The 13,655-nt window shown below is 38.0% G+C and overlaps 1 protein-coding gene across 7 annotated transcripts in view; it reads left to right on the top strand.

Moving 5' to 3' along the window:
- Positions 1–1,633: 1,633 nt before the first annotated feature.
- The window catches only part of st3gal3b (ST3 beta-galactoside alpha-2,3-sialyltransferase 3b), a 53,787-nt gene continuing 41,765 nt past the window's right edge, over positions 1,634–13,655 (top strand). For 3 of the 7 annotated variants that reach the window (XM_063885428.1, XM_063885425.1, XM_063885422.1), the window contains exon 1: positions 10,720–10,788. The gene's annotated coding sequence lies outside the window, so the exon portion shown is untranslated. The other 4 variants (XM_063885426.1, XM_063885424.1, XM_063885423.1 and 1 more) reach the window with 3 other exon arrangements.

The raw sequence follows: 13,655 nt of genomic DNA, 5'->3' as shown, positions 1-13,655 counted from the left end.
TTTTCACAGCTGTATCTGTGTGTACTATTATTCACAGTACCTGAAAGAATGAATAGTAGATCAAATCATTTTCTGATTGAGGTTACCCAGGGGCACAGTTATTTGAAAAATGTGTAAAGGGAATCAAGCTACTTTGCTGAGCTGTCTGAGGTTTCACTGAAATGTCTCTGGGGAATTTATGCCTAGCTTCAATTTGAAGCAAATGCCCCCAGAGTGCCATCTCTCTTTTTTCTTTTTGTTTTTTTTAACGTAATTTCCCTTGGTGTAACCTTAAAATTCTGCAGAGGGTTCAATATAAAACAGTACAGAGAGGTTTGAAGTGGTCATTCACTTGTGGGTTGGCAGTGAGAAATGAGTACCGACATCTTACGGTCTTCCCTTTCATACATTACCTCTGTCACTTCCTCAAAATGTCTTATGATGAAACAACTGTGACGCTTCGGGGCAGTTCCCCTGCTTTAGTTTTCAAGGCTTTATTAGTTGGAATTTTGTTTTTTTATGTGTGTCTTGGTTTTGTTATCCGATGGTGTGGTAATCTACTCTAGTCCTTGGTTTCACACTAACACACAATTCACTTTCCCTCATACTCTCTGGCAGTGTTCAACATCAAGCTAAAATTATAAAATGGTATCTTTGCGTGGTAGCTATGCTAGTGGCATGGCCTTAATAATATCAATGGTGGGGTTTGGCTAGATCCTCCATTTGAAAAATGATCATAACCTTTACCATCTCAAATGAGTTTCTCAAATGCAAGGTTATACAGATGTAACCTAGTCATCTAATTGAGGGATTTTGACAACATTTTACAAATACTATATAGATAGAATCTACTGAGTGTTTTGGGTATCAGTATCACAGTGATACTTTGCATCAAATGACCTGATAAAGTAAATATTTGGATGTATCTTCTATAACCAAACACATGAAAAGCTGTTCATATTTAGCTCAGCTGTACGTTAGCATTGTGAGAGTGTTAACCTGCTCAAGTTAGCATTTAGCTCAAAGCACTGCTGAGCCTGACTGGAGTCTCTCTCTCTCAAACACACACACACACACACAAAGCAATCTCTTAGTCTTGTTTTCAGACATAATTAAAAAATATTCCTGATACAAGAAACAATTTTGAAATATCAGTTCAAAATTTGGATTCTATAGAATAGACCTATCCAGCATTTGTATTTTTATTTCTGTCATTCTGTTTTCATGATGGATAGGATCCTCCCTATGAGGAAGGATTTAGTTTAAGAAGATTTAGTCAAGCATGTACTGTTTGTGTATTTTCTATCTCAGCAGAGAAAAGCGCCCATCACTTCGCACACAGGTGGCAGGAAAGCACTAACCAATGTTGTTAGATGGTAAATGGATAGCTGTCAGTCAGTAATCCATCTGCAACCAGACACCTCTGCTGAGCATCATTTCTGGCTCTATATCTTCCATATCTAAACATCTCAAGTACTGGCAGTGTAACACATACACCTCTTTGGAGATTTCCCGATTGGCAACATCCGTTTGGAATGACCTCTGAAAGAAAGAGCTACTGCGTGGTTAAGGTCATGGCATGACGCATGCGCTAACATGGAACATCCCTAACAACAAAGGGAGTTTTATGTGGAGTAATAGACAAGGCTGTATCTTGTCTGACTAGACCAGTGTCATGTTATTTCGTCAGTCGTGCCAGTTTCTCTTACAGGTTACACCCCATTCAAGTTACCTGAAGGGACGCTCCGATCAGATGATAACGCTCTTATTTACTGTAAATAAAACGAACAGAAAACGTCTGAATTGTAAGTATCCAGAAATATTGTTCTGACCTTTGTTGTAATACATATGAGGTTGGAGAACCTCCAAGTAATTATTTGCAGAGGTGGAAGAAGTAGTTATTTGTTACTTAAGAACATTAGAAGTACTAAAGTGTAAAAATACTCTGTTACAAGAAAATGTCCTACATACAAAATCTTACTTCACTAAAAGTACAACTCAGTTAGCAACCAAATGAAATTAAAGTACCAAAAGTGAAAGTGCGTATTGTGGTAATGTGGATTATTAGGATTGATGCATTAATGTGTATATGTGAATATGGAGGAGCTAATTTAATTGCTGGATACCTGGTATGCTCCCATATCTGACGTCCTCTCTGAATCCCCATGTACCAGGCCAAGGTAGAGACAAACCCCACAGACAGATATCACCTGTCTCTGCAGTTCTCTTCAGCCCAGAGCATTTTAGCATCTTTCAGCTGTTTTTGGTTTAAAGGTTCATTCTAGCGGCTCTCAGCACAGCTTTTATTTACGACAAGCAGCTTTGTTCAGCAAAAAAAAAAAAAGCTCTGATAAAACAGCTGCATGCTTTATGCCCAGTAGACAAAGGTTTTTTTTCTAGAAGTTAGGTAAAGTTAGTGGCTTGACCATAGAGGAACATCTAGAGCAGGGGTTTCAAACATTTTCCACTGAGGGCCACATACAGAAAAATATACGAAGGGTGAGGTATATTGCCTCATAAATTAAGTTATAAGTTAGCAAAATCAATTTAATGTAGATTTTGCTTGATAACTTAATATATGAAAAAACCTGGCTACATCAAAGCTACCCATGGGGTTTTATTTATTCTGTTGAGTGTTGGCAGCTCATCCCTTAAAACAGAAGCCTCAGATTTATCTACAAAGTGTTGTTAGAAAATGTTTTCGATTTTAATTGATTGAATTTATTAGAAAACTCTGCTTATTTATACGTAAATACGGTTTGATATATTTTAACATATATATTTAAGCAGTACAATATAAACCAAGCACATATGTGTGGGCCATATACTATCATACTTTTGGAATTAGCTGCTGGCCAATTAAAATTGGGACACCCCTGACCTAGCTGCTCAAAAACTTTGCCTCAGGTGTTGGACCAAGGCTGTTTTTTGAATCAACCTTCATTTTTTATCTCAAGTACACCTCTGGAAAGATAATGACTGTCTTACACCTTTGCAATGCTAATGCTTGGACAGACGCACAGACTTCCCCCCCCCCCATGCTGACAGACTTACAGACTAAACCCTCGCTTTTTGTTTTCATACCAGCGATCTTTCTCCCCACAGGCCTCTACAACTAAAGTATGACAGCATCTTCCCCCCACCGCTCTGTTGTCTGTGACCCAGCAGCTGTGGCCCCCTAAGGTCCCTCTGTTAGTGGGTATTATTGTCTGCACCCGCCTCGAACCAGTCACATGGTAGTCAAGTGACAGGGCTCAGGTTTGTCTGTGCTATTGATGTCTGATTTTCAGGCACTAGCGCTGGCTTTCTCAAGATGGCGTATTAAAGAAAATGGGTGTCTTAGTTTTTGTCACGCACATTTTGTGGGGTTATTAGCACATGTTTGTTAGGAAAAACCATATTTTCGATTCAAATGACATAAATAACATTAGCTATAAGCATATATAAGGCTATACTGTTATTGTTTTAATTAACAATGTTAATGTATTCTGTAAATATCCCCATTTGGGATCAATAAAGTATCTATCTATCTTAATGATGTGTAAACTGTTAATATAATTACAGTCATTATTTTAAATGTTTACAATAAAAGTGTTCCTTGACAGGCAGGTTAACAACAGACTTTGTTATGTCTTTAAAAAATTACCCATGGAGCCATGTAGGAATATGTGTCATCATACATAGGCCTATATTATCTGTTCTACAGATTCAGTAATGGATCATTGTTTTATATGGTTTAAAAAGCTCCTCTTGCAATACAATTCAACCTCACTTGTATCGTCACATCAGAATAAAAATCTCACAAGACAATTCCCCCTCACATGACTTATGAACACACCTTCCTGCTATCACAGAGGTCATCTCGCATTGCAGTAACAGTAAAACCTGGGGGTATAAATCTAACCTAAACCTCACTTCCTTGTCACACACTACAGCCAGGTAGATACTGGTCTAAGGACACATTAGCCAGGCAACATTTTAGTGTGACACTTTTGAATGCCGAATATATATGAAAATATGTATAAAAAACACTAGAAAATAGTAAAAAAAATACTAAGAAATCGGGAGAACGAGGGGCCGCTGCGTGTGCACGCGCCGCCGATCGGATATCATATACGGCAGATCATTCCACCCACTGTTTCCCATTTCCTGAGATACGTACCTTGTAAAGTTCAGATCTGGTATCTGCCAGTAGTCTGACTTTCTCCATTCACACTGTTTAGCAAAGTGAACAGCCAGGGGCAAATCGCTTGAAATGAGTCGATGCGTCCGTCCTTCTGCGCTGTGATACAGTTGCTGGGTGTAATTTGGTAGAAATAAAGTAGTTTCTTTTAACAACATTTTTTAAAATTAAAACTGATTAAAGTAACCATAACACATTTTCGTTTGTATTACCAACCTCACTGTAAAGCTTCATTTCTATGTACACTCTATCATAAATGAATTAACTGTGTAATTTATTGATTCATTTTTGACTTGGTGGATAACCTTTTAAAAGCCTACATTTTTATTTGACTATAGGCAAGTAATGATATTTATCTGTATTATATGCAATGTGTATGGACAGGAAAGCTCAGGGGTTATGGTTTCCTGAACGAGCATTTAAATGTCAGGATATTTTGGTGAGATTAAGCAATCTTGACTACCCAAATGGTACCTTAAGGGTTAAGGCATTTCTACCACTGGTGGCTGACATATTACATTTGCCAAGGTAAATTCTTCTGAATGACTGGGATGTTAAATCATTAGCAAGTCGAGACTGCCAAGCAAAGAAAAAAACCCTCTGTATTTACTGTGTGTTTCCTGGTTTTGCAAGAAAATGTCATAAAAAGGTCTTTTTTGTTTGAGTGTAATACATCTTCACTCCAAAAACCAAATATGGCATGTTACCACATAAAAATACAGAGACTGTTTGAGCTGATCATACAGCACTGTCAGGGCAAAACCAGGAAACATTGTACTTCCTCAATGAAAGCAGTATAACGAAAAGAAACCTTTTAGCTAGACATACATCCACTTAGGTTTGACTTTTATCAGACAATGTGATCACTGAGGAATAGTAAACAGGCTTTAAATTCTGATTTGTGAGTGGCAAATGTTTTACTAAGAACTGATTATAATATTGGGAACGATTTAACATGAAAAGTAAGATAGTTTCCCATATTTTTTGCTTTCCTTTTACTACGTTAATTTGAATGCTTTACTTGATGAATGTCAAATGAGTTTTATCCTGAATATCACTGTGTATATTTATCCTGCAGGATTTTGATCTGGCCTCTTTTCTTATTCTCACATCAATCATTACCACATCAGAGACAGTGGAAATCTCCCACCTAAAGACCCTCATGAGGTCAAAGTTATAAGGCACTTGTCCATTAACAGAACACACAGGGTTTAACGCCTCAAGAAACATAAGGCTGTCGACAGCTTAGCTGGATTCAGAGCTACAAGGCATGGTCAGGGTTATACAGCCTCATAGTCTGACATGCTGAGCTGCAGGTCAGAGCAAACCCAGAATACTGTCAACCACAGTGAGTAAACCATTGGCTCAATGTCTTCATGGCTCATAATGGTTAAGAAAAAAATACTTTATTAATTCCTTACAGGGAAATTTGTTAAGTTTTTAATTGCCATATTTACAATCTAGTTACTGTGACAAAGCAAATGGTGTTAAGAAGTCAGTGAATGAGGGCAGAGAACTTAAGTTCCTGCTAAGGCACTTCTCAGTCTTGAAATTTCAACAGAAATAAACAAATGTTCAACTACAGCCAGGGGGCCAAGAAGACATAAATCTGTTTGAATAGAGTCTTTAACATGAACTTATGCTTATTATTTGTCCCTTCATTCACAGAGTACATGCAATACTTGTGGAATACCTGCTGCTTTTTCACGTCCTCCTGCTTGCAAGCCCCCTACACACATAACAGAGCTTTGCAGCATTGCTGAACCGGCTTCGCTGACCTCCTGGGGTCCTGCAGAGTCCTCACACATCAAGTATGTGCATACACACACACACACACACACACACACACACACACACACACACACACACACACACACACACACACACACACACACACACACACACACACACACACACACACACACCCACGAGGATGTGAACAAAACTGTGTTCTATGAATTTTAGGAGTGGTAGAGACAGAAAGTCTAGATGAGTGTGAGGGTGTGAAACAGAAGTTAGTAATAGACTGGGTGATGATGTTAGTTCTTATTCTGCTTTATTTTAGCCCTTCCCCCTACATTTCTCACTGCTTACAAAGGTGATATCAATATAATGTATTATATTTTCTACACAAACTATATTGACGTTTATTGTGCTACTAATGAAATATTGTATAGCACTAACTGTCACATTTTAATGGGACTTCCTGTTGTTGCCACCTCATTTAGCAGCAGACTGCAGCCATCTAAGCCTATATGTTTCCCCCCCAGGCTCTACTTGGTCTCCACTTTATCACATGATGGATCGAGCCCATACTCGTCTGAGCAATCTTGTGTCTGCAAACACGCAAATTCTGGCCTGGCATGGCCAAAAATATCTAGTATGACTCTGTTCGTACCACATAATAAAACACTGAAATGTGCAGTTTTTTAAGAGCGCAATGAGTTGAGAAAGAGAGGCAGATACAGAGTTTTAATTTGGCATTTTTCAAATTGATGTAGAATCCCATTCTGTTTTATTCAGTCTGAATGAACTGTTGTGTTTTGTTGGTTATGACTTATATCTTATGAAAGAATGATACTTGCTTTTGAAAATGCAAATTGAGTAGCCAGTAATACACAATCTGTTGAGCACAAGGTCAATACACTGCAAACATACGTTTTTTAGACGAATATAAAAATGTACACAGTTGCTCGAACAAAATTAAGCACATTGAAAAAAACATGCAGTATTTGCAGTTTAATCTCATGTATTTCTCACAGGTTATAGAATAATAGTGGATAACTAAAAGGCAGTTGTGTCTGTGTGAGAGGACTTTACCATACATTTGAATTGACCAAAAGGCCAGCTGTATTTTCCTCCTTATTTTGTACAGTCTGTGCTGCTACTGTTAAACTGGGTTCAGCTGTGGAGTCATTTTAAGTTTCGCAAACAGTCCCTGTTATTGATTAACTGATGTTTGCAGAGAGTGCTAGAAGGACAGTGATCACATTGATTGTGTTTTTGACTTTTAGAAAGACTGCTCTACAGTATGTTAGTGTTTGATCATTTATTCTGGATTAAGGAGTTGACAGATACAACTAAAAAAGGGTAATGTGTGTTACTACCTTTTGGGAATTTTAGCGTCATAAACCAGGGACATATTTAAATAAACTGATATTTTGAACCATCAGGCAGACATTAAAACCACATTCTCATTATTGAGGCAACACTCAGCTAATCCATTAATATTACAAACATCATCAAAATAAGAAGTAAAAACAAGTTCAAAGCCAAAGTAATCCTATCATCCTAAAAATATGGAGTCCTAGTTTGTTTTTCTATTTGCGTGGGATTTTTTTTTCTCCATGCAATCTGTCTAAGATACAGTATCTGCACAAGGATAACCGCCTCAAACAAAAACAGGAATTATTTTTGGGCTGAGAATGAACCCATGGCCTTGGCCGCGTGTGGCTTGAAACAAAAAAGATAGAGAGAGACTCTGTAAGCAGTACAGTTAATCAGAGAGCCATATGTAGTCTCTTTTCCAGTGATTTCGTAGTTTAAAATGTCAACATTTAAAAAAATAAAACTTACAGACATTTTTGTAGGGGGTTTTAGTATTGCATTAATGTTAAACTTTGGATGAGAAAAACTCAGTACAGCTGTTCCTGACCTATAACCTATAAGTGTATAACCAATACCCTTGTTTTTTGGTGTTTACTTTATGCGGATCCATAATAGAAGGGACACATTACTTTTGTTTAATGAAGTCATACATTGGAGAGAGATTGGGTGAAATATTTGGAATGGAAGATAACACATACACTTTGAAGAAGATAAACAGAGAGGGAGTCAAGGATGTGATGGGAATCTGCCAGGTTTTGCCTTTCTAAAACTCTTAACACAACTTGATTTGCAGTGAGATTTCTGACTTAAAAGGTATTTCTATTAAAGTCCTGTAAAAACAGTATCTGGACATGTTGATCCATGAGTATGTACAGTAATACGTGACTGTGTTGCTCTTGAAGTCCTGGACCTATATATTTGCAACTCTAAGAAAGACTTTAATTTGATTCTGATTGAGAAAAAATGACCATTGTATTTACAAGATTTTGTCTTGTGTGTCTAGTAAGAGAACTTTATCAATCCTAAAGAAAATTGCAAATACTAATTAAGAAGGTGTAGTCAAGATGGTGTGTAGTACAGTAAATAAATAGAATAAATGAGAAGTGTTCATTAAAATGCAGTTGATACATTCTGCCCCGGTATGCATAGGATCTGTTAGTCGTGCAGTATAGCATCCTATTAGACCTATACTACTATACTATTTGTTGATTTCCTGCTTCTGGCCTTCCAGAGCAAAAGCCACAAAGGCCAAGTCACCAGGCTTATGATCCTGGAAAACTTTAATAGGCTTGTGTGTGTTTGTTTGTGTGTGTGTGTGTGTGTGTGTGTGTGTGTGTGTGTGTGTGTGAGAGAGAGAGAGAGAGAGAGTGTGTGTGTGTGTGTGTGTGTGTGTGTATGTATGTGTGTGTGTGTGTGTGTGTGTGTGTGTGTGTAAGTGTTTGCTTGTATACGTATTTTATTCTCCTGGCTCCTGCTAATCTTCTGACCCCAGATGGAGAACAGTGGGTGGGCAGATTGTATTTCCTGCTTGATTCAATATTAATAGATCGGAGTGCTACTCTGCAACACTCTCTGCAGGGCAAAAATTAAGGACTGTTCGCCCCTCACCCCCTCCCCCATCCTGCCTTGGCTCTCTGCCCAACAACTGCTAATGTAGAATGCGAGGCCTTGTGAATGTCTGGTCACATAAGGTGTACGATCCCGGAGGAAAACTGAATTAGCAGAGTAACATGAGCAGGTGGGAAGGAAGGGACAATGGAACTGCTGCCGTACAACAATCGGCCACATGATAGGCCCCTGATGGGATTTAGGATAAAACAAAAGGCCTATAAGATCCATGTTTATTAAAAATCTTATCAGAGCAGAGTATATACAGTATTTTTTCTGATTTCTAAATCAGAAGTACTAATCTTAGCTTGATAAGCTTGATAAACATATCCTATTGTTTTCAGTGCTTACAGTTTCGAATGGTATTAACAGCTATTAGTGAGCATTGCTTTTAACTTCAGAAAAGTGCATGCCTGAACTTGCCTGTACATGTGACACAGGAACAGGTTCTGAACATTTGAGTGTTACGCTTACAGAATGTCTCATTAATTTATTTTTAAATAATATAAGTGATGGCAGATTGTGGTTTGACATTTGCTGGCACTGAGACAAGAATCTTTATAAAAGGCAGATCTTGTTAATAACAGAATATTTGATGATTTGGGTATATTCGTTATTTATCCTGAAATAATATTGGCTAAAGAGTTTGAAACTGTTGTCTCAGTTGAAATCATGTTTTAAACATTTGTATAAGGTAATCTTTATTGAGTCCCAGAGGTGATTCAGGTGTTCAAGCAGCACAAAGAGAGACATTTTAATCGACAAATATTTTGCTGGTTAACCCTGACAGCGTACTTCAGTGATCCCTCTTGGTAACTGCTTTCGGTATGACTGTGTGTATATGCATGTGTCAGCGGGGCTCACATGTGGTTTCTATTATGAAAGATGGGCTAACCGTGACCATGGCTTTGGGAAATGTTTTTGTTACCTTAGCAAAATAAAATACAATATGAAGCATAGCAAAACATTTGAAATAAAAATAAGAAATATACAGATAGTAAATAGTGCAATGTAATGGAATATTAAATGGAAATGTAATATAAATGTACAATGTAAAGTGTAAGTGTAAGGTGTGCATGTTATGTCCAGTTAACAGAAAGTGCTATGGAGCAGTGAGTTGTTTACCAGCCAGGGGGGAATTATTTCATCATCTTGTATATCAGTCTTACTTAATACCAAGCCCTCAGTCCAAAAATTGCCTGGAAGATTCTTTCTGACACTGCAGTCAGTGTTCGGTAGTGATTCAGTTTGACCACCTGGGTTCTTTGACTTTATGATGACCAAAACCATAGAACACATCCTTTAATACCAGTAATATACCAGCAAGAGCCAAAATAACAGCTAATGACACAACGTGTATGGCTTGTGCACAGGAACACTATCACCCTGAAATATATCTGAATGAGTCATAGATCAAAGGGGCTTCTGTAGACTTTTTAAAGTAATGCTTGTGTGTAGTCCTCTAAGGGATAATTAGAGCTCAACATGTCAGGAATCCAAGTAGTGCAGTCACAAATGACAGTCACAGGTTGACAGTTTCCTTTATTTTAAGACTATATACTGACTGTTAATTTTACAAAACAAATAACCCGTGATACCAATGTTGTTGTTTTTTTTAGCAAATTCAACCATCACTGAAGGATAAATGACCCGTATGCTGTCAATCACAACAACAAAAACAGAGCTGAAGGGGTACATATCATATACAGTGAGGGGCAGGCAGTACAACCGCTATACAACATTTCATCTCTTGTATTGCTTCTGAGCAATAACTGTTACATTTGGATGGTGGGGGCGGGGTGTGTGTGTTATAGTGTCTGCTATAAAAGCAAAAGCAAACACAGCTACAATGCAATGTGGGACATCTGACATGCTGAGAGTGAGCATCACGTGAAGAACCATATGAAAAGGTGCATTTATTTTTCTCTGTTAAAATGAGGAGGGGGCGTAATAATTCACCGAGGAATACCTATACCTCATGTGACTGTCTCTGAAAAACCGTGTTGCTCTGGTCGATCAGTAAGCTTCTGCTGCTGCTGCTGCTGCTGACGACCCTGCTGATGAATATGGAGAGGGTCCTTTTTTCCTGTTATCTGCCAGTATTGATGTGAACTAGAGCTGGTGGTTAGACAGGAGGGGAAACACGCAGTCAGAGTAGTCGTCTTGTGCTTACAGAGCCAGGGCACTTCCATCACGATGGCTTGGAGAGGAGGGAGAACACGGCCGTTTTATCGACCTATTCATTATTTAAACTAAAGACGGGTGTTGTTTCTGACCCGAGGACTGAGAAGAAAAAAGAAAAGGTAATGTCTATAATCAACTGGAAATGACCATAACATGTCGCTACGCCGTGTTTTATTCGACAATGGTGGTGGTGGTTGTTCATATAGGCAGACTGGTGCTTCTAAGAACCTCCACCGGATCACCACAGCATTGTTCCCTTGTTTGATTTATTAACAGTTTTGTTACATTTTATTTATCCTACATGTGTGCACTGTTTTGATCACGGGGTTGCTTTTACTGTGTCTGGCCACACATTTCCATAACCAAAGGTGTTGTTACGCTGCGGGCCTGCCGACTGGATGAAGGCAAATTCCGCCTGTATGTTAGCATGGCGACAGGCTAAGCTAAGTTTAGCCGCTTGGTAGTCGATGGCGGTTCTTACCGTTACTTCAGCCTTTTTGTAAAGAAGTGGTAATCGTTAGTCATGCTAAAAGTTTACCATGGCAACTCTTTAAAGTAAAAAATGGTCAATGTTTAAGATTTTAACTAGAGGGACTGAGGTTAGCTTTCAGTTATGGGACCTGAAAGTTCCGTTATGTTTGTCTTGCTAACTTGGCTGCTGCATTTCTTTACCTAGCTAGCTTAGTGAACTTTCTTTATTTTGTTAAGCTTTAGCTTACACGACTAGCTTGATACCAAATAAAGTAACGTCAGAGACATAACCCTCGACATGGCCTGAAATGCAATGCCTTTAAAACTGCACAACAAACAAATGTTATTGGAAGGGTCAGCCACTGAAACCCTGACAGTGTTGTGGTGGAGTTAACATCCACCTTCGTGGTTTTAAACATCTTCTCTCCTGTTAGCTCTTTTACCTACCGAGAACCGAGGTAGGAGAATTACTTAGATTGTATACCAAAGTGAAAACAACTACCAGAGAGCAGAATATTCTGTTACAGGTAAAAGTCCTGCATTAAAGATCTAACTTAAGTAAAAGTACTCATTATACAGTTTGGCCCATTTCACAACTATATATATGTTTTGATTATAATTATTGATGCAATAATGATGACAGCAGCTATAGGTGCAGAATCAGAAATACTTTATTTATCCCAAATTGGGAAATCTTTTCGTTACCGCAGCAAAATACAATACAATATGAAGCATAGCAAAAACTTACAAATAAAAATGAGAAATATACAGATAGTAAATGTAATGGAATATTAAATGAAAATATAATATAAATGTACAATGTAAAGTGTAAGTGAGCTTATTCTTATTCCTTTTGTATAGTGCAAGATAGTCTTATGTAAGTCTTGAGTCAATTCATATCATCATTCCTAATTTGCAAAGTAACTAAAGCTATACGATAAATGTACTGGAGCAAAGTACACTACTTACCTCTGATTATTAGTGGGATAAAATTACAAAGTAGCAACAAATGTAATGTAAAGTAAAGGTCCCTCAAAATTGTGATTGAGTAAATGAACTTGACACAGTACTACTAGAAGTGCAATATCTGTAGGCATAAATCAAACCCGTTATTGTGCTTGAGTCTAGAGTTGCACGAGTATCTAACCTACAGAATCACTGTTAAAAAGGGGAATTCTCTGTAAGCGATAGTATCAACAGGTTGTATTTTATTTTATAGGCCTGGTATTTAAAAGGTTTTTTATTTTAAATCTTGTGACTCTATTGCATCATGTTGCAGATATATTACATCTGAGCTGAACTCTGGTCTGACATCCCCTGTGCTAAGCTTCATAATTCCTCATGTACATTTGCCTCCAGATGGAATTTGATATAGGGTTTATTTTTATGTTTTTTAAACCTGTCACATCTGAGACATTCTTTGCAGCATGCTGTGTTTCAATGGGGCCTGTTTTTTTTAAATTAAAGCTTTAGCTAAGGCAAACACATCTGTGTTGAAAGCAGTTGCATGCTGCATGTTTACAATTGATAACAATTCAAGCTAACTAGCCCCACAGACGACATAGGTTATCTTGTCAGCGGGCAGGCGACAAGCCTGTATTGCGCCATGTTTTTGCTCGCTCGATATCTGTATAATCTAGATGTTCCAATCCTAGATCTTTCATGCCACAGGCAGGGTCACTGAAATGTGAGATTATTGGATGATTATTTTCTATGAATGTTACGAATCAACCAACAACAATAAGGGGGGAACATTGACTTTCTTCTAAGCATTATGTTTTCTGCAGCAGTTAGGGTGTGGTTTCCTGTAAATTACTAATAACAGTACTGAATTTGAGACGGGCGTTTTTAATGGATGCTTGGAGAACTGATAACTGTTTCACTAAAACACTATGACCACAAGAGCTTACTTTCTGAATCTCCTTTCTGCTTCACAAGTTGAAAGCTTATCGAGACTCAAAAACAAACAAGACTGCTTGTGTTAAAATGAATATCCTCGTGGGGGTTTTTATTACCCAAGGGAAGATATTTACTAGCCTAATCATCCTTTCCACTCCGATATGTGTTCAGTCCTGACTCCAACCCTACCTCTCCATACCGTCCCTCTTTGTGTGTGTTATTC

Source organism: Eleginops maclovinus, chromosome 6 (assembly GCF_036324505.1).
Source record: "Eleginops maclovinus isolate JMC-PN-2008 ecotype Puerto Natales chromosome 6, JC_Emac_rtc_rv5, whole genome shotgun sequence".
NCBI lineage: Eukaryota > Metazoa > Chordata > Actinopteri > Perciformes > Eleginopidae > Eleginops > Eleginops maclovinus.
This window is presented reverse-complemented; position numbering and strand designations above follow the sequence as displayed.